This window comes from Spodoptera frugiperda, chromosome 16 (assembly GCF_023101765.2).
Source record: "Spodoptera frugiperda isolate SF20-4 chromosome 16, AGI-APGP_CSIRO_Sfru_2.0, whole genome shotgun sequence".
Lineage (NCBI taxonomy): Eukaryota > Metazoa > Arthropoda > Insecta > Lepidoptera > Noctuidae > Spodoptera > Spodoptera frugiperda.
The window spans coordinates 6151218-6174463 of record NC_064227.1 but is presented as its reverse complement, the minus strand read 5'-3'; the positions used below and the strand labels follow the sequence as shown (position 1 = coordinate 6174463).

The window sequence follows — 23246 nt, the reverse complement described above, 5'->3', positions numbered from 1 at the left end:
AAGTATTACAAACTGGTATACAACGTATAACAAAAAATAAGAAAAGGATTTTTATATAGGTAAGAGGGATATTAAACACTATATAACCCTTAAAAAAGTATGAATCACTTGATCAATGGATTTAAGTCACGTCCCTGGGATTCAGTGCCAAAGTAATGAAATCGATTACGTTAGCAATGAGCCAAAAACCCACAGTCAAAGTGTGTGTATTAAATTAATAATTTTCTTTGTGGGGTTGACTTTCTTTGTTTTGCTCTTTATTTTAGTCATAAATAAGGATATCCTTAAGAGTTTTAACCACAGAATAGAGAAATACTAACTGTTCTGTGGTTTCAAACAATTAGTAAAGTCATAGTACTGCAGTAGTAGTAGTAGGCTATTTACTGTAACTGTCAATTTGAACATTCGATCTCGAGAAGTGAGCTCAGTCGGATTCTCGTCCGTCATTGGTTGAGATTATTCTCACAACCAATCCAATGGCATACCGCAATCGAGTTCACTACGATCTTTCAAACCGGAAGTTACAGAGCCTAGCTGTATTTATTTTAATTTCAATATGTTAGGCAAGGAATATCATGAATCATTTCATTTTTACAATTTTAAACCTTTTTAAAGCTAAGCGCAAGGATGACACGCAAAATCGTGAAGCGTTCCACATGTATACAACGTATGACGTCACCAACATCAGATGCGAATGTTTACAGTATTTATAAGTACCTACTTTGTATCTCATTTTAAGTGAACTGTAATATTGTTCTTATGAGAATAAATTCTTTAAACCTAAGTTATTATTCAAATGAATACTAAATATAAGATATTTATTGAAATAGGTACTGAACATAACACTAAGATCTAATCTGTTCCGGACCTTTTTATCAAAGAACGTATTAATAAATCGCTTTGCATCATGATTTTGAGATAAGTATCGAAACTGGTGCTTACAGTGCTAAGTCGGGTGAGATCAATAAAAATTAAGATATGTAATATTACATCGATAATGTTTACGGTATAAAGTAGGTAGGTACTTACAGATTGGTTATGGAACTTTGAATTCTGAAAACATGTAGAAACAAATCCTCCGCTTACGTCGGTCACCGGTGACCACCGCGGCGGCGCAGATTTTTGATGGCGAGTATAAACCGTCGAAATGCGCATAGCTTTTTAGGGAGAAAGAGAAAAAATAACCTTCAACAGTCCCCAGTGTAGAAGTTATGTACACACAAACAGTTTACAGAAGGACACATTTATAAAATTTAAAGTACATAGGCTACATATTCCAGTTTTTTTTAAGGGGGAAAATCATCTCCCGCCTTGGGCTAGGCGAGAGGGAGTGTCAGACTCTTACTGACTAAAAACCACCCCGTTCCTACTCCTGCTCTTCAAACCGGAACCCCGGTAAACCCGCTATGTAGTCCGCAGCTCCGGATCTGACATATTCCTGTTGGATGAAAGTTTCACTAATAGACCGAGAGCCAGTAATTTTTCTTATTCACCATTAAAAGTGCTTTAATTTGCTTTTGACTTTGATCTTGATTAAGCTATTAGACCAATAAAAGTCTCGTGACTGAGTTTGATCCTAAATTATTTCTAGCTTATCAATTACGTACATGAGAGGAAAAACCGAAATATCGATAAATAATTCAATAATAATAATAACCGATCGTTCTAATATTTATCGAAATTAATTGTATGATTGATTATATGTTGTTTTATTTATGATTATGATCGAGTCACGTAAGTCATTCAGGGGCAATATAGATTTTGGGATAAAAAATTGGCCGGGGAAATTATATCAGTAGTTGTGTAATGAAACCTACATAGGGTTGACAATTTGCAAATTGTAGTATGTATTAATCTGATACTTAAATGTTGACTTTCAGACAGTGTGTGTGTGTGTCAGTACACATCTACATATTATGTATATAGGGTTGACAATTTGCAAATGATGCAAATTAGTTTTGGTACGTATAATCCGATACTTAAATGTTGACTTTGAGGCAGGTTCAGACTTGGAAAATTTGGTAGGGCTGACAAAACTGAACGTAAGTTTAAAGTTTCAAACGTACGACCCTGATTGCCACTTTTGGGCTCCTTTCTATAAGTTTTATTATTATGGGGACAAGCCAGTAAATGAGCAGACGAATCACCTGATGGTAAGCAATCACCGCCGCCCAGGGATACCCGAAACACCAGGGGTACAAGTCAGTGCGTTACCGGTACCTTTTGGGCTTTAGGAATTTAAGGATTGTTGGGAATTCGTGGATCGGGGAGGGGAATAATTGGGCTTCTGGTAGTCTAACTTACACGACGAAACATATTGTAAGTGTTGTTTTCTGTAAGACCGTGGTAGTGGTATCACTCAAAAATAATGCGTATAATCCTTCAGACTCCACGATCTTCCTTTTCGCACCTCTGTCTTCTGTAAAAGCTGGATTCTGCAGAAACAGCGGTTAGATATCAAATTATCTTTTATAAAAATTATGACTTTTGTAAAAAACTATCTCTTTCAAAATCATTGAAGCGTAGATTTGCTATTTAAACATCCACTATCATCATATTTGAATGGCTCCATAGATCAATTACTAACTTTCTAATCTGCCTAAGTGTACAAAAAAATGTAATCCATAACCCTATTCACAATTTTCATTTTATTTATAGACACTGGCGATATCAAAGTCAGACCAATCAATCAGAATAACGCTTTTTATCATCATTTCAGACTAAATAATTCGTTTCTGATATCGTTAGTCTGAGGTCAGGCGTGTCGTTATATTGATTTTGCGTCACAAAAGCTGATCCAGATGGATCCGGATCCAGCCAGGGTTTTTTATGGTGTGAGCCGGTAAAAGAGCAGACGAATCGTCTGATGGTAAGCAATCGCCGCCGCCCATGGACACGCAAAACACCTGGGGTATTTACAAGTGCGTTGTCGGCCTTTTGGGAGTTAGGAATTTAAGAGTTGTTGGGGAATCAGGGTTGGAAAGATTGGGAAGGGGGGTAATTAAGCCTCAGAACAACGCAAGCGTTGCGTTGGACCATTTCCAATGAAATACAAAATACAACGCAAGCGTTGTTTCAAGTCAGTTTTCTGTGAGACCGTAGTATGACTACGGTAGAGCTGACCTATTCGTGCAGAAGCATGGCTCCCCCTCATTTAAAACCAGGTACTTAACATAAGATGTCTTTACCATAATTTCGATGAGTATTTTTCATATTTTCTTAGCTGCATTTTAACTCGTTGCAGACTTCCAAAACTATTAAAAGATGTGGTGAGCCACGTGCTCTTGCCCAAATATATTTTATTTGGAATGCACTAATGTATCTTAATATACTTGTAATGTCTTTGTAGATTATTTAAATAGGTTTGTTTGTAACAATCAAATTAGTGCTAATGTTTTTATTTCAAACCTCACTGGTCGTCACCAGATTTCCCAATAATATTGACGATTATGTGATGTGCAGGAATTTCTGATTGGCAATATTTCATTGACACAGCGGACAAAATTAGATGGCAACTTTAAGATCGCTGTCGGGTCACCGAAAATGAAAGAATGTTGCCGTTCATCCCTTGGTGGTCGATCGTAGTTCTAAGACATACCTGGTCTCAAGTTATATGGTTATTAAATACGTAACTACTTATATAACTGCTTGTTTATTAAACTGGGTCCAAATTAAAGGGGGTCTAATAGTCATTAGACCTCCAGAAGATTCCTTTAATTTGATGACAATCCTAATGATGACGAATGCGTCTTACGGTTTTTCTTCAGTCTTTTTTTTTGAGGGGGGAAAATCATCCAATGTCTTCTCCCGCCCTGGGCGAGGCGAGAGGGAGTGTTAAACTCTTCATCATCATCATCATCATCATCAGCCGAGAGACACAAAACACAAACTCTTACTGACTAAAAACCACTTTTTCGTTCCTACTCTCCTGCTTGTCGAGCCGTAGCCCCGGTAAACCCGCTAGGTAGTCAGCAGCCAGACTAGACTAGACGAATTCACAATCGGTAGTCACTTAGTAACCATTTTTTTTTATAATTTATTGCTATTTGGGTTTACACATTACTTTAAATAAAGATTACAACAATCTCATTTACAGTTTTAGGGCATTTTATGACATTTTACAACAATTAGGTTGTTTAGTATCTAAATTGTTATTGCCTGTAATATTTCTAAGATATGAGGTTTAATCAGGAAATTAATCAATATATTAAGACCATAATATATATGTTCTAAAACAGTTCTAAGATTATTAACTATAGATTTTATTCGATAAGCCATATATTTGAGATTATATCGAGAAATAAAATAAATACTTACTAAGATGGATTGGGAATAAAAATGTATTTTTCTTTATCTTACTACGTCATTGTTTGATAAATATTAATTAACATTACAATTATGAAATTGGAGATCAGTGATAGATTAGGTACGACTTCCTGTTTACCTTTTTCACAAGTCATTATAGGTTTTCTAGTAAAAGTGAAATCGTATCTTAGCTCGCAGACTATAATAAAATTTAGCTTTAAAAAATCCTCAAAAATCACAGTTGGTAAAACCGAAAATCGCAAAACATTTCCTTACATCTATTTGTCCTTTGTTGTTTGTTATAACGTTAGGGACTAAGTCTTAATAAGGTAGCCTAGAGAGGCAGTAATATGAGCCAAAGCCATGTTAATAATCCCACAGATTTTTTTAATTTCTTCTTCGTCTGCGTAGACATAATGATCATACCTATTTTGTTTATTCATTTTCCCATGTCCTACATCATTCTATAATGAACTACATTAGACAAAATTGGATAATGAAAGAATAGACTCGCACAGTGGAGTCTACGGTTTGCACGCCTACGAGTTTAATAGCGGGAAAACGCTGCTACGCACTACGAACTACAAGCTACGTACGGCGCACTACGCGTTACGAACTACGTGCTACGTACGGCGCACTACGCGTTACGAACTACGCGTTACGTACGGCGCACTACGCGTTATGAACTACGTATGACGCACTACATGTTACGAACTACGCGTTACGAGTTACGAGTCACGGCTCTAATATTTTCTTATATGTATTATACGTGATCATAATAATAAACGAATTCCAATTTATTAAGTAAATATTCTACAACTGACTTAATCTGGAATTTTCATGAGAAGTAGTATTTTTAGATATTACGTCAATCACGTAATGTGTTATTATTACCTGAGATTAGTTAATTAGTTACATAACCTGCTGATGTTGTAAGCTTTTGATTGTAATTGATAGATCTGAATCAAGAAGGGATTATAAGATTTCAGTTTATAATTAGGTTCGGCATTTTTGTGTACAGTTGAGATCAAATATGAACTATACTATTTAATTAAAATGCTCTGGTCTAATTTTAAACATTATTTTAATTTTCTTCATACTTATTACATTTTCTACTATTTTTATTTTTTTTCCCATAATGTACAACCATGCTTACATAGTTGCCCCGTAACTATAAAGTTTTAGTTTTTTAGATCTACTACTGAGAAAAATCCAATTATACAAACCGAACAATGAAGACTCGAGTCCATGAGGATGATTTTAGTAAGAAATTAAGGACTTCTTTGTGTAAATAAAGACAAAGAGAGAAAAATACATATTATAATTATCTTTGTCATCTGTGATATGCTTATATGGCATTATTTATAATAGCTTAGTTCTTCAGAATAGTTAATGAGCAGTATCTTTTTAAATAAATCTTTCTCTTTTAATAAAACTTTTATGACGTATATAAATCATATTCTTACATAGAAATAATCAAAAGGATATATTTTCGCAGCCAACAGCTTTCATAAAACGAAATTTTATTTTATCTGTATCTTTTCAAGATGGCGGACTAAGCTCCGTGGGAGGGCTAAATATAATTTTAACTCAGGCACCTAATTTGAGAATTTATGAACTCACCCTGACTTCTAAGTCGGATGGTTTTACTTTATCTTGGATCTAATATACAAGTTAAAGTAGGGTCTGAAATATATTGCTATTAATGTTGTGGCGACACTCTGACAAGTGACAGATGACAGAAAGTCGCACATAGACTATCGACGAGCAAATCAATGGATGACGTCATAAATATCCTGCATCACACATATGAAGTTTACATGCGAATTAACACGGATAGAAAATCCCAACGAACAACAGTTGGGCAGAAAGCCCGCCAGGCTGATCACCTCGCCTGGTCGGAGGATCCTACTTTTCTTAGGGAACTTTACTCGCTGTTCCCTAAAGTGGTGACCCCGACGTGATTGAAAGCAACCTTCACGGAGCAGATCAGCACCGTCATCCTCATCGCCACCTCCCTCACCCATCACTTCTCCGCTGAGCGGTAATCAAGTCGCAGCCAACCAGCATCCTCGGCCTCATCAGGGACCACCACACGCTACATCGAAGATATGCAGCCTGGTTCTTCCCTACGGCCTCATCAGCGTCTAGGCACAGCACTCTGCACACGGTCTGAGGACGTCTTCCTCCCGTCAACGCAGACGCCAGCCCCTACGCACCTACCCTCGCAGCTTCTATTCCCCGACTCACCGTGGGACACTGCGAGCTTCACTACTCCGACTCACTGGAGTATCACCCTGCACCGCTCACCCGACTTACTGGGCATTCAGCGGCACAGTTCCGACTCACTGGAACTAGGGATATTCTTCACTGGCTCTGGCACCGCTCATCTCAAGCATCGACAGCCGTCTCAACAGGATCGACCTCCGGTCTTGGGGGGGAGTGATGTGGCGACACTCTGACAAGTGACAGATGACAGAAAGTCGCACATAGACTATCGACGAGCAAATCAATGGATGACGTCATAAATATCCTGCATCACACATATGAAGTTTACATGCGAATTAACACGGATAGAAAATCCCAACGAACAACAGTTGGGCAGAAAGCCCGCCAGGCTGATCACCTCGCCTGGTCGGAGGATCCTACTTTTCTTAGGGAACTTTACTCGCTGTTCCCTAAAATGTCTTTCTGAGCTATGTTGAGTAGAGGTCAAGGTCCTTTTTCACTAAGGTCATTTGTTAGACCCTAGAGATCAACTTAAAACCTATTCATCATCATTATCATCATCAGCCGAGTGACGTCCACTGCTGAACAAAGGCCTCCCCCTTTAGTCGTCCACGTAGAACGACAAGCCGCCACCTGCATCCACTGGCTCCCCGCCACTCTGACGATGTCGTCGGTCCACCTAGTGCGAGGTTTGCCCACGCTACGTCGGTCACCTTCCTGGCCCAGCGGCCATCAGTCCTTCTCCTACAGCCTATTACCAAAAGATTTTGTTGCTAATGATGATTTAGATTTAGATTTCAGCCATGATCGTCCCACTGCAGGGCAAAGGCCTCCCTAACCTCCTTCCACTCCTCTCTGTTTAAAGCTTTCCGCGACCAATCCTTGTCATAGATGTCGAGTTCGTCCTGCCATCTCCTTTTGGGCCTGCTGCAACGTCGGTGGACGTTGAGCGGGCTCCACTCAGTAGTGAGTGCTAATGATTATGTTTTATTTGTCATACCTCTATAATGGTGTCCTAGTTGTGTACTATAGCGGTACATTATAATATACTTTTGAATTTGGGCATCTTTGGGGGATAGATGATAGATAGATACCACGCGCCACCAATTTTCTGGTAAGAAGCGAGTTCATTATTTTAGGATGTCATGATAACTGATGACGCCTAAACTTATTTATAAGATTTATGAACACAACCCAAAAGAAGGACTTTTACTTCTATGGCTGGAGTGCACAAGAGTTAGGAAAACAGAAAACTGAGTTATTCTGTAACTGTCAATTTGAATTTTCGAAGTGAGCACAATCGCATGCGGGGCGCAAGAGTTCACTTTAATCTTTCGAATAAAGAATAGCCTAGCTGCTTTCAATACATACGTTGGACACGAAGATCACTCTCCGGTCTGATATGTGTCGACATCTCTGACATTTCAAAAGAACTACATAGATTATTATCAGTATCAGATAAGGAACAGATGATATTGACGTGACATCAACCATATAATGATAAATCTTAATGTCTCTTATAGAAACAAATCTTTGACAATTATATACAAAATATTGATACATTTTTTATTTTGTCGTATAAGAAAACAATGAAACTATTCAAAGTTTAGAAGTGGGAGCTAAGTACGTAATTTCTACGTCTAAATCGTATCTAGAAGTGACGTCACGAGACATTTCAATACATCATCAAAAGTATTTGTGTCCGTAAGAAAATAAAAAATACGTGTCTAATATTTTAAAATAATCTACAAAACGGACATTAAAATAAAAAATAGTTATCTATCCTATTCTATGTTCTAAGTTAAGCTGAACTAAGCTATGAAGCGTGTTCTATCCGCCTTTAAATTTCTTTTCTCCAATCAATCAATGTAACAAATCCTTCAGAATCTGTTCAGTCATTTAGGCATAAAAGTAGTAACATAAATTAATGCATATTGTAATTATGTACGTTTAATTTAAATGACACATAGGAATTAACGCAAATGTTTACCGTAATTAGTAATTACAAATTGAATTTAATTATTGTCATCCATAGTCGACTGTTGGACTATGATCTTCTTTTACATTTTAAATGTGTAATAAAGTAATTTTAAGTGTGAGAGAACCATGCTACGTCATGAATGGGCCGGCTCCACCGGAGTGATACCACGGTCTCACAGAAAACCGACGTGATACAACACTTTCGTTGTATAACTGAGGTTACCTAGACCCAATCAAAAAGCCTTCTAACGCACTAGTAAGGCCTCTAATGTTTCGGGTCTTCATGGGCGACGGCGATTGCTTAATATCAGGCGATACTTCTGCTCGTTTACTGGCTTATACCAAAAAAAAAACATAAAATAGTTGGTATTGGCCATAATCTCTACGCTTGGATTATCTAAGTTTTCATCAAATTTGTAGACCCTTAGCTATGTACCAGTATATAGGAACCCACGGGAAGAATGAAGATGGTGATCTAAGCTTCAAAGTCATCGCGTGACGATTCTGGGCGAGCAAGGGTAGCTCGCCGCCCGACCAGAACCAGACCCGTGCGTACAGCGCGTCGCGTTCCGCGCGCTCCTCAAAGAGCTAGCTTATATGATTTTCCCCCCTCAAAAAGGTCGAAAGTCATCACGTGGCTTGCGGTACACTGAGTAAAAGCATATCAATTTGCATATTAAGGAACTAGGTTTTAATATAGATGACACATAGGAATTAACGTAGACTTTTACCGTAGGTAATTAGTAATTTTGTAATTACCAATTTAAATTACGCACACCTTTCATATCAAGTTATTAAAGACCAGTGTAAGCTGGCCTTTGAATGTGCGCAAAGATCATACAAAGCAAGACTATGATAAACTGGTTTTGTATAGGTTGATGTGTAGCGGTCTATCACGTAAATGTAAGCAATATGAAGTCAGGATTGACGAAAACGTCATAAGACCAGGATATAGAGATGTACGTTTTAATCACACTAATATTATAAATGTGAAAGTTTGTTGGTTTGTTTGTATGTTTGTCGGTCAATCATGCTGAAATAACAGAACCGATTTTTATAAAATTTGGTATACAGACAGACCTTACGATTAGTAGTATTAGTCACTCACCCAATAAAACAATCAATCTGTAGGTTAATAATTATAACAAACGCGAGCTAAATGGTAGTCAAAGCTAGTTTTCTATTTATCCCAAGGGAATGCGGGCGAAGCCGCTGGGAGAAGTTAGGAAATTAAGAAATTGTGGTCACAAACAGATTATGCAGGGATTAGTAATGAGAAGGGGAAGGCAAAATCTATAATGAATTAGTTGTGAATTAACAACAGGTAATTTTCTTTTGTGAGTGATGTGATGACGTCAATGTAGAATGTATTCGTCACTATTGATACTTTCCCGTAATAGATCAGGTAGCGACGATCTCAGATAAACTTTCAACTTTTAACTTACCAAAAATGTGCTATGTAGCTAGGCTACGAAGATGTAATAGCTAAGCTGTGAAACTATGTGACCGTTTCCACCGATACTAAGCTATGTACCTAGCTGTGCGAGTAAGATGTGCTATGAAGATGCGTCGCCGTAAAGTAGCTGTGCGAGGAAGATGCACAGCTCGAGTATGCGATGTATCAATAGTAGGGAAGCCATCCATAACTGAGTTCGTTTCCATCATTACTAAGTTATGTGTACCAATGAATATGATTGGTGGAAGCCACTTTTCAGTAAATAAATTGATTTTATTTGACTTCTCCCGCCGTGGCTGAGGCTACAGAGAGTGTCAGACTCTTACTGACTTAAAACCAACCCGATCCTACTCCTGCTTTTCGTGTCGGAGCTCCGGTAACCTGCTAGGTAGTCCGCAGTTCCTGGTTTGTAGAGGAGGCTGTGGAGGCCCATAGTCCAGCATATTTTTGCTACTTAATCACGTCAAAATGGCTTAAGGGATCAACATGAAATTTGGAACAACAGTACATATTGTTCTCACATAGTTGAAGCAATCGAAACAATGTGACCAAGAATTTATTGTATTGTGAATCTGATTGAAATAGAGTAACCTATGGAGTTTCTTGCTCGTTCTTCTCCATAGGAATCTACACTTTGGAACGAGCAAATAGAGCAACAAGAGGACTGACCGACAGACAGACGTTATTAATATTATTATATTTGCTTTGACGTTCAAAAGTGCCTTCCTGGTCTATTTGAAATATATAATTTTTGACTTTTACTTTGATTATTTTCTAGAATAATGATACAATGGCAAAAAACACTTTTTACCACGGGGCCGCTGGCAGACGCTACTTTATAATAATACCCATTATAAAGTAACCCAGTTTAGTAGTGAATGGCTATGATCAAATCAATTTAAAGGCAATGGATTTTTCCATGTCCACCTTTCATTAATTTCATTGACGATCAAACTCCTGACCTTAGTCTTTTAAACTTTCACTCTCATAACTAAAGCAAACAAACACTACAACTAAATTAATTCTAAACTTTAAATAAAACGTTTATATGCAAATTTAATAACGACATTTTGTTAGAATTTAAATTTAAAGTTACATAATATTAAAAAAGCATTCTAGTCTATTAAAAACATTGATTTTATTCAAATAAAAATGTTAATTTTTACTCTAGAATTGTATAAAATTAAAGTTTTTTATTGAATAAAACACCTGGCAAACTTCAAAATTTTATTTTTCTCAGTTTTTAAACCTTCCTTAAACTCTTAAAAAAATATTCAAGACCAAAATTAACAAAATCGATCCAGCCGTTCTCGGGTTTTAGCGAGACATTTAATTTTTACATATAAAATCCCTCCAGTTTCTACTCAAGGATGAATCTAATGGTAAACAACGGACATTATAATACAATCCTGGGTATAAAGAAAGTTGTAACTAAAGGAACTACTGATCAAGAAGTTTCTAGTTTTCTAGTAAGAATTCCTAGATCAGGAAACGTTATTATTAGACCCTAATCTATAACATAACCACCCGGAGCTGCGGACAACGTAACAGGTTACCGGGGCTCCGGCTCAAAGCAGGAGAAGGAACGGGTTGTTTTTAGTCAGTAAGAGTCTGAAACTCCCTCTCCCTCACTCGAGGCGGGAGAAGTCATCGGATGAGTTTCCTCCGAAATGGATATCACATGTGTATCAGTTTGCATTGTATAGCGATATTACGTGCCGTAATGTGCACCTCTGCCTACGCCTTCGGGGATAAAAGGCGTGACGTTGAGAGTTGAGAGAGTACCAGTATGCGTTTCTGCTTAACTCATTAATGCAAGAAGTCTTGTTATGTATTTTACGAATGCAAGACTAATTGTTAGCATTTTATTCAGGTCTCGTATTGTCAAAACAAATATTGCACGCAATTTTGGGTTTGTAGAGGTCCAACGACCTTTAAATGGAGCTGGAAAACAGGTACAGGTCCCAAAATAGACCTCAAAGTTGTTTTATTATGACACACATTTGTCCACTTGTGCATTATGAGTGTACATTTAAATTAATAGTTCTTGTTATTCTATTATTTTGTTAAATAAAATTCACATGAAATATTTTTTGTTAACGAATGGAGTTTCTTGCTCGTTCTTCTCTATTTGAAGCTACATTTTGGAACGAGCGTCTAGCTTCACTGACGGACAGACTGACAGACTATTATTTATTTCTTTATTTGTTGACAAACCAAAAATACCTATTTATGGTTTAATTGGAATAAATGATTTGACTTTTTATTTTTGAATATAACAGTTTTTATTTATAATTGTACCTAAATTATTGATTTGTTTAAGAATGATGAATTATGTATTAATTAGGTAAATACAAATACCGGTTTTTGATTTGATAAGATTATGTAATTTCATTATAATACCATAATGGATCACTTTTTACGCATAAATTATTATCAAATTTAAAATAGTGACATAATAAAAAATATTCGCAGACATTTAATTTAAATCTGAAATAATATTTAACCAACCGAAATGAATGAGACATCTATTTATTGTAATAGGTATATTTTTAGTAGGAATTTATGAATTTAAATCCGTCTGACATAACCCGTAACCCCCGAACCGGTTTCGAACCGACTTTTGAATACCGAACGCGACACAACACAGACGGAATTTGAAAAAAAAATACGCGTTCGGATTCTCGCCCCAAAAATTGTACACATTGCAACGATCGTTGACCGAAAGAACCGGTCGAATGCCGAATGCCGGCAATGTTCGCGATCGACGTCTGTTGCTGACTAGCCATTGTATTGTTATCATTATCACTGATTGAGTTGCCCACTTCATATTAAAGCTAAAGGTGTCTTTACCTGTTGAACAGTTCGCTCTCGGACGCGCTTACGAACGCACCTCCTTGTCGCCCGCTCGACCCGTCCCGCTAACACGTGAAATAAAAATGTAATTATTTTAAACTTCGAACATTCGAACAATTCAAATGTATATCACATTATTACGAGTGTAAATGTAAATATTTTAAACAGTGTGTAAATAATAATTAATTTTAAAAAGTGAGTGTAAATATTTTAAAAAATTTGTTGATTTTTTTTTTTATTATTAAATATATTGTAAAATAAAATCCTGTGATATTAGTATATTAAGGTGCCCAGTACAGGAAAAGGCGGCAGTAAGTACTTTTACTATATTTCTGCATTTTGTTATTATTATAAACTTATAAGTGCTTGCTTGAATTTTAATTTCGTAAACGTAAACGAGGACTTGGTGACACTTTTACATTGTATGCGCAGGTAAATGCCTTTTTGCATAGAGAAAAAAAAATATACTACTTATATTGTCCCCCTATTGTAATACTCAAAACTGCAATTTACCATTTTCAAAAGACGAGTAGACATTCTTATTGATAATAAATAGTTTAAGCATTCGTAGTTTGTGTTGTGTTTGGTGCATCGTGGCCGGTGCAAATAAATTATTTTTCTTTCTTTCTTTCATTTTATTTTAACAGTACTATAAACCACGTGTTTTGCAAATTACTTAGATAAGTACACAAATATAAAGATAGTTTTAATTATTTAAATGAATACGAAAAAACGATACTATCCCATTATGTATTTATTTCAAGGACTTTAATTAGAAATATGCAAAGAAAATGTTGTCATTGTTTATTTCTTTAAATTCTTAATTAAGTTAATCAATAAAAAATGCACGTATAATGTAAATTTATAATTGAGTAGTTAATCGATATTAGTTCCAAATAAAACGGAATAATAAGATTAATTATCATTTTTCACAGTGATATTTAACCGTAAATAATATTAATATCACGTTGAAAAAATTATTAAATTCTTAAGTCAAAGTCAATATTCAATAAAATAAAAAATAAAAGCCATTTACAATTTTGAATTAAATAAAAGCTATTTTTATTAAAAAAAAAATGTTTATATTAATTTATTTAACTATGCAAAAAATAACTTTAAAGACAGCAAATTATTGACAATAAATAAAAAAGTTGTCTGTCTTTGTAAACTTCGATTTTAAAAATGGAACAATATGGCGACAACAGCACTTACTTCAACACACCAGTATCGTCGTTATGTTAGTAAACAAAGTGACATCTGTCAATCATTGGCAGTTGAAACAATAATGAAAAGAATGTATGATTATTACTAGCTTTAGTCCGCGGATTCGCTTACAATTTTTAAAGGGGTTAGGGTCTAATTAACGAAATATATTTTTTTTATTAGTCACAAATTAGCATACCATTTTTGTCCATGTGTGGAAGGGTATTGTTCACAAATTTAACTTGAAAATTGTTGGATGCTGAATACAAATTTCTATCCCCTATTTTAGGGATGACAAGGGGGTAAAAAGAGACAAAATGTAGTCTATAGGAATCTACACTTTGGAACGAGCAAATAGCTTCACTAGAGGACTGACCAACAGACAGACGTTATCAATATTATATTTGCTTTGACGTTCAAAAGTGCCTTCATGGTCTATTTGAAATAAATAATTTTGACTTTGACTTTATGTCATTCTTCATCCCTTAAGCTATCTTCACTAAAAGGATTACCTTAATTCGTCGCTCTTGTTCGTTTTGCCGTGACAGACGGACAAACAGACACACATCCTTCACATTAATAATGTTAGTATATCTTCGATGTTGTTTACATTTTAATTGTTTCACCAACATTATTGCAATCTGACACTTGTGACAATTGACGTACGTACGTCATTGTACTTATTGACAATTTCAAAGTGACTGTTGATTGCTTTTCTAGGTAGAGTACCTACGAGTACGTGTGGTGTTTTGTTGACGATTGTACTTTAGTTGTTGTACTTAGGAATTGGGACATGTTTATGATTGTGATTTATAAGTTAATTTAATATATTTTTTATAAGTATTATAAGATTGCAATAGTGATTAGGGATGTTAGAACAATGTCTCACGTGTGCCTGAAAAGAAACACATATATCGCTTCAATACGTCATATTTATATAAATAAAACTACTTATAGCTAAAGTTGAAAGAAAGAAATAATTTATTTAGTAATAATGTAGTTATACGTATAAGTAGGAATAGTAATACATTGACCATTTAAAAAATAGTAAGTCATAAAAAATTCAAATACTATGATTTCAATATTTCTAAAATGTTACCAGTGACAATAAACTGTCAATGATTACTGTGCGATATCTATGCAATTTAATATGTTATTTTTAAGTTAGCTGTCAGTAAACTGACAGACAGAATGACGGACAATTCAATTTGATGTTTCAAAAGTGTCTAATTTAGGATTAATTGAAATAAATGCTTTGACTTTGACTTTGAAGAGCGATATTTTAACTCTTCACTTTGTTCTATAAGAATAATCACCAAGACTACCTAATAAGTTCTAACCCAAACAACATAATCTTTTCGCAACCATTCTTGTATTGTACACTTAATCCCAAATCACACAAATAATTACAGATGCCTATTCTCATAAAACGTTTTACAAAGACACTTTATAAACAAAAAAATCACCGTGTTTTGATGTGACAAACAATAATATAATAGTTTACGATTTAGACGCGTTTTTAACGAGTTTCTAATCGTAGCGCTTAGAACTAAATTACGGACGACATAAATGTGAGAATTTCCATTGTGTAAATAAGTAAATATATATACAAGATATATAAGAAGACAGTTTACTATAATTTTTCGTAAATTATGTATTATTTTTTTCATTATATGTGATGTAAATTGTGATTCGTTGGCCTTGGTCAGCTTGATCTAATAGCCTGAGGGTGCTTGCAAAGATGTGCTATGGTGCTATGCTGAGAGGATGTAACAGCTAAGCTGTGAAACTTTGTAACCGTTTTCACTGATACTAAGCTATGTAGCTGTAAGAGGAAGATGCGAAGTTCGCGTATACAATGTATTGATAGTAGAGAAGACAGCCATACCATCATTTCATATAAAAAAATAGCTTAACCAAACGCATCCACAACGAAAAGCATCCTTAAGATTGAAATATGATTCTCTGTACGAAGTAAAATTTTTCGAATTTGGAATTTGATTAACTTTCTTTTTAATACGATAATGTAAAATTACATCCTTTGAGTTGAATTCTGAGTGATGTTTTTTAAAAAAAACAACGTTCCAAGATGAATGTATACAACGATCGATTCTTTTTTTGAAAACGCTTGCACAATATGGCCGTCGCGTTCCTTTTTAAAAACCTATTCTCAATTGGTAAATAACGGTTATCGGTTCTACGATAATACATGTTACGGTAAAATTACGTTTTGATTTGAAAACATTTACTGTTACACATCGGCTCGGTAAATTGCATCTGGGAATTTATCAGTAGCTAATAGCTGCTGTACTTTTCAATAGGCATGTTTGTTTCCTACTGGTCAAATTCAATACTTTTTTCGAAACGTCAAAAACGGTATTTTCTATATACTTTGTATGAAATACTCATATGTCATAAGTTTTCGACGTCAAATAGCAGGCTTATTTCTAGAAATTTAGCTAGAAAAATTCGAAAATTAAGTAGTTATTTAAATTTATGCATGAGAGTGTGATAATTTTTGAATATTTTATTGTATTGAAAAGTTGAAAAACCCATACCCTCCCTATTATGCAGTTTTTTTACGTTTAATGGGTCGACGTTTGGCCACTATCTCGCCTGATGGTGAGTGATGATGCGGCCTACGATGAAGCACGTCTGCCCATAAGCAACCTATTAACCCGGGCTTTGAAGACACCGACTAAACACGGACTCCGGCAAAGAATTCCACTCCCTAGCAGTTCGCATAAGGAAACTGTTTTTACATAAGAGCTTGATTGATAGGTTATTTAGTCGATACTAAGTTTAATTTTATTATGCAGTATTATCTAAACATATGAATAATAGATTCTGAGAACTTATTAATAATGTAACATAAATTAATTGGAAAGAAACCGCATTTTAACATTTCTGCGTATTTTAATCTAATACGTATCTGTTGGGTGTTTCTTCAAATTTAATTTTTATTTAACAAATCATTATTCTCCCGCGTTATTAAGGATCCCTTATTATTATCATCCTTATTTTTATTGGATTGGTTGAGAGCAGTGTCACAGCTTAATTTATTGAAACCAAATTTTGTGTTACAATCGGCAGAATTGTTAACTTTTGGTTGAGGATAATGACGCTGTTAACATTTTGTGTTTTTGTTTTTTGAAGAATCACTCAGTTACAGTTTATTTCTTTTTTAATTTTTTATCGTTGTTCTTTCGTAATCTCATATATAAAATTCTCGTGTCACAGTTTTCGTTGTCATACTCCTCCGAAACGGCTTGACCGATTTTGATGATTTTTTTGTGCTTATCCGGTATCTATGAGAATCGGCCAACATCTATTTTTCATCCCCCTAAATGTTAGGGGTAGTACAACCCAAATTTTTTTAATTTTCCGCGGACGAAGTCGCGGGCGGAAGCTAGTTTTATATAAAAATCTATCGTGTTTCCGATAACCGTGTTACGAGGCACTGCGGTACAAACTTACCGACTAACCAACTTTACTTCTCTATTATAAACTACTAAAGAAAACTTGCAAAGTTCTTTAGAAATCCGTAATTGCTAAACTTTCATATTGCAGTGACATTCTAGCTTATTGATTACAGGGTTATTTTGCTTATGAATTTTTAGCCCTAAATTCTGGTTTGACGTTTAGAGGAAAAGTTTCCATTTAAGTGTGATACTACGGCCTCACAAAAAACTGATGTGAAACAACGTTAGCGTTGTGTTTCGTTGTGTGGCCCAAATACCCCCTTCCCAATCTTTCTAATCTTCGATTCCCCAATAACCCCCAAAAGGCCGGCAACGCACTTCTAACGCTGGTGTTTCGGGTGTTCATGGGCAGCGGCGATTGCTTACCATCAGGCGATCGATCTGTTCGTTTACCGGCTTATTCCATAAAAAGACCAATATTTTTATCCTCATCATACCACTTTTTGTTAAATTATATTCGATACTAAACCTAGATCATTCAATACTTAGGTATCTTTATTTAAACCTATGTGCCTTGACCTATGTTTTTTAAGACATTTCAGCTATTTTAGTAATAGAAATTAGTCTTTAAAAATAGCCTTTATATTGTTAAATCGATAATATATTTTGCTATAATAGACTTCAATCGTTCAATTGATTTTTCTAGTCTATTTATATTCTTCTCAGTAAAATATTTATAGACACGGTACTAAATACCTAATACCAAAACAAAAAAATAAAATTGACCGGTCGGCGTTCAAGGCAAAATTAATTAATTTTCGAACTTCTAAATTACTTTTAAAGTCATTGCGCCATTTTTTCTACAATTTCTATCCAGCCAGTCACCGAATCAATTTGACGTTTCCAGAATTCGAATTTAAAAAACGAATTTCGTATGACGTCATCGTGTCAATAAATTGGGAAGACAATGATTCCGCAAAAGGCGGGACAGTCTCGCATAATAAATCTCTGACGTACTGAATTTGGTACGGAAACATAAATCCTGTGACCTTACTATTTACTTACTTGCAGTTGTTTTTACGACTTTTCTTCTTGTATCATAATTAAGTTATGTAGTAAACTTAGCAACTGGTGCTTAATTTATTTGAATTGTTTTTGTTTGTATCAAAAATCGGAACTTTAGGAGTTGAATTAATTAATATTTGTTTTGATATTTTGACGCATATTCTACGCAATATTGTTTTCCATCTTTTTGTTTTATTTTGACATAAAACAAGGATATATTTAGCCTTTAAAAGATAAGGTGAATAGCGTTTTACCTGTGCGTTAAAACATCACATACCTATTTTATCAGTTTTATGCTTTAAATTAATACTTTAGCTAATAAACTTTACAAGAATTCAAACGATTTTATCATTACCACGCAGATTAAAAGGCCATGTTTAATTGTATTTTGACCAACCAGATTGCTTTTTTCTTCTGTTTTGTATTCAAGAAAGAACAACTATAAATTCCAACGGCTGTTTACGATAAGATGATTGTAAGCAAACAAAAATATTAATTTTGTTTACATGTTTCAAATGGGAGGTGTTTAATATGCGTGCGACATCTTATTCTTTTTGTGTTAATGGTATCTTATGCAGTTGTTGATGGAACGTGCCGTGTTTAAGTCTTTTATTTAAATTGTGAAAGATAACACTGATTTATTAATGCATAATTCATGGATTTTTTGTAAATATTCGTTATGCTAATGAAGTTCCTGGAATTGTTTTCTCTGCTGGTCTATTAAAAATGTGTCATCGATGTAAGTATAAGACATTTTATTGCCTTTTTTTCGAGCAATAATATTATTAGGTAACAGCCCACACACCAGTTGCTCGAAACCATTAAAAATTAATCTATTAGATTCGATCATTTCAATTATACGATTAATTGACTTGACCAGATAAATAAACTAAATTATGATAAATTTGAATAAATATGTTGATAGTGTTTAATAATCTTTTGGTAAATTCCGAGATTCGTGTGATAAAGGTACTTATTTTCATAATTGGACGAATAACAAGTACTATGGATTATTTTACTATCGCTAACAAATTAAAATCGCGTGTAGAAAATTAAAACTAAATCGAAGTATCTGTCTGACGTCATATGTATTTGTAAATTCTATGTTGTCAGACTTCCTTGTTTTTTTTTCTTTTGGACAAGCCCCCTAGAGCTTACCAAAACCGTTGCAACTCCTGTAAGCCGGGATCTAAAGTAGATACAACTATGAAAACACAAACTATTACGTAATATGTTACAAGTATGATTTCCGGCCTCAAACATAGTAGTAAGAGTAAAATGTTTGCAAAACGTGGTAGTATTGTTTGTAAATCTGCCTACAACACTGGGAGAAATCCAAGCTTAACACGATAGTTGTTTAATAAAAGAGACGAATATCATTGTCATAGTCTATACTCGCTACTTTATTGCGGTTCCACCCGATGTTTAGCTCTTATTGATTGCGATCAATTCCATTTCTCGAAAACAGAAATCTATACAACGTGTAACAAAATACCCATATACATTAAGAAGCCCTGATGAATACAGGTTGAATAGAACCTCCAAACAAACTTTCAGCATACATTAAAAAAAAAAATTGTACCAAATACTTGGTATCGCATAGTTTTTGATTTCCAATCATACAAACGTGTCACAACACTACAGGGACCACTCGCTAATATTACGAAACATTTCTTCTGTCAATCTGATCGCGTAGTACCTGTCTACCACAAATTTTGATTCGCGCGCCGGCGCGATTTGCAATTGCAAGTACATACTTATATTTGTTGGTTATGAATGTAGTACTAATTCATAACTTAGTACCTTGAAAACATTAGTTTAAAAACCCTTCCCGTATCGTTTGTTATGTCATCTAGAAACCGTGCAATTGATATGTATACCCCCTTTTTGTTACACGTTGTATAGGCCGTAGTCATAGTTTACGAAAAAAATACTATCGAACACAGCAAGAATTTTTAAAAACGAACCAGTAGAACCTGAGATTGACGTGGTCAAACAAAAAAACTCTACAAGTCTATTATATTATACTGCAGATATAGGAACCGTAACAAATGGCACGTTTTCGAAAATGCACTTATACGTATATCATGATCACTTGCACACGTGTTATCAATACACCAATTGAGTCCAAGTTTACTATACTTTATTATTTCAAAGGCAGATAACAATTTTTATCTTATTTCGCAACAATTATAATCTAAGTTGATAAAATATTGGAAACGTTCGGTCTGATGTCGTAAACTTAAAGATCGTTGATTGTGCATTTGTTCATTCTTGTGTATCGAAAGCCGTGTCGTCGTAAGAGTGATTGAAATGATTGCAAGAACATACTTATATTTGTTGGTTTATAAACGTTGTATTGAGTATAGACAAAGACATAGTCAAAATATTTTATTTCAGATAAACCAAAAAGGCAATTTTGAACGTCAAATAAAATATAAAGTGTCCAGTCTCTATTAATATAAAAAAATGTATTTATTTAAAATATACTTAGTTATTGGCGAAATTCGACGACACTGCATCGCATTGCTTGGGCTGAGAACTATAAACTTTAGACGATCGAGCAATCAAACCTGTGTTCTTTCACTAGACAATATAGTCCAGTAGCCTTGAATATTATCATGGAAAATAAAAACTAAAATCATAAGCACCGTTAAACCCACATGGCACAAAGAGAAACGCAGAAGTAGGTATTTAAAGCATGTAAAAAATATAACAGAATAAAAACAAGTTTGTATTTGAAAAACTGATCCCAACTAGTCTCAACTGGATTTGTTCTAGAAATAGTATTTCATACTACTTTGTTGGGGTATTAAAATATTTAGGTATTTAATTATATTATACGGAATTCTAAAACAAGTTTCAACGGAATTTTTACTTCTTAGAATGTAGCATTTGGCAATGAACTTCATTTAAAAAATGAATGAATGATGCACGGATTTATTTTATTCTAAGAACACATATGTACCTATACATAAGTAATATATTATTCTGACCATACTGCAATGTTCTATAAATAATTATTACAGCAATCAAAATTAAATACAACCCATTGTTATTTTATAGAAAAGTCCTAGAGTATCCGATACCATGGTCACTATCATTTCTCTTTTTATACCACTAAACTATTCCAAATTCAAAATTTAAAAACAAAGCGAGATTTTTGAAAACTGTGTCTTGTTTAAAAAATAACGGTCAAGAACTAATTTCAATCGGAAAAAAAGAGGAGAATGAATAGAATGCAAATTAGATACAAAATTAAAACCTAAGCTTCGTTCAATTAAGCATTTTCCCGGAATTCTTCAATAAACAGACACGTATGAATAAATAAACGATTGATCCAGTTTCTTTTATGACATTATATGTATAATTTTATTAGTTTCTCAGTAACAATGAATAAAAGGCAGATAGATAGCTAATATTTAATTTATTAACAGTCATTTAAAACAAAATTCTTACAAAAAAAGATATTATGTAGTCAAAATTAAAATGTATAATATCGCGAACCGAACGACAACGTTCATACTATCTAGCGGGTTACCGTGGCTCCGGCTCGAAGAGCAGGAGTAGGAACGGGGTGGTTTTAGTCAGTAAGAGTCTGACACTCCCTCTAGCCTCAACCAGGATGGGAGAAGTCGTTGGATGATTTTTCCCTCCTCAAAAAAAAGGTAGATACTTATGTACATATTATAAAGAAACATATAAATAGAATGAAAATGTCGTATATGTATATCTAGACTTATCAATAACAAATTACCTTAGCAAAAGAGGGATTTGTAAATCTATGTTTAGGAGTTTTGATAAAATAATATATCGAAGTATGTACTTGATATTTGATAATAGGATCAAAAGTATTATCATAGACGAAGTACGTAGTACTTAGTATATATCTGTGTGATAAACATTGTAAAAATATTTCAGATTACGATTCCAACTCGTGTTGGCTTGTTGACCCTTTTGATTTTTTAAACTTAACGGTTATTAAAACATTTGAAAAAGCGAGCAAACATTTTAAAATTGTTCTTTTAATCAATTCTTCTTCTTCTAATTCTTCCTAAAAAAACGTTGCCGCTCTATAGGATTTTTCTCTCTAGGAAGTGTTGCTCCGTGTAGGAATCGAACCCATTTCACGTTGCGTGGCAGCCAGTTGCCTACTCACCGCGCCGCGCCAACCGTGCAGTTAAAATTTATTTTGGTTAAAAGCATATCTAATGTGTAATAAACAGATGACGTAGACAGCCCACAGACAGACAGACAGGTGGATATTCTGGCAATAATTAAAAGGGTATCATTGTACACCTTTTGTGTATACCCCTAAATAGTAATAAAATATAAACTTGGGGGTCTCGCCAGGGGTTTTAATTTCAGCAATTTCCAATAATAGCATTTAGTGACAACAGAATTAAATCTAAGTTGTAGATACAACCGATTCCGATTAATGTTGTATGACAATGATAAACCTATTTTCACATTACCATTTACGCATAAAAATGGTACCTTGATCCGTTTTCGAATAAAAATGGTACCATTGTCCGTTTTCGCATACATTTAGTAGGTACCTTGGTCCGTTTTCGCATACATTTAGTAGGTACCTTGGTCCATTTTCGCATACATTTAGTAGGTACCTTGGTCCATTTTCGCATACATTTAGTAGGTACCTTGGTCCGTTTTCGAAAAAAATTGTACCTTTGTCCGCTATCGCATAATCTTGTTATATACCTAAATGAATG

The 23246-nt window shown here is 34.5% G+C and overlaps 1 protein-coding gene across 4 annotated transcripts in view; it reads left to right on the top strand.

Moving 5' to 3' along the window:
- LOC118280596 (solute carrier family 41 member 1) overlaps nucleotides 1–23246 on the top strand; it is a 112229-nt gene that overhangs the window by 26657 nt on the left and 62326 nt on the right. For 2 of the 4 annotated variants that reach the window (XM_050699631.1, XM_050699629.1), the window contains exon 1: nucleotides 12835–13137. The exons of 1 other annotated variant lie outside the window; for it this stretch is intronic. The gene's annotated coding sequence lies outside the window, so the exon portion shown is untranslated. Of the gene's footprint in view, nucleotides 1–12828; nucleotides 13138–23246 lie in introns of those variants that run through there. One more of the 4 variants, XM_050699634.1, reaches the window with a different exon arrangement.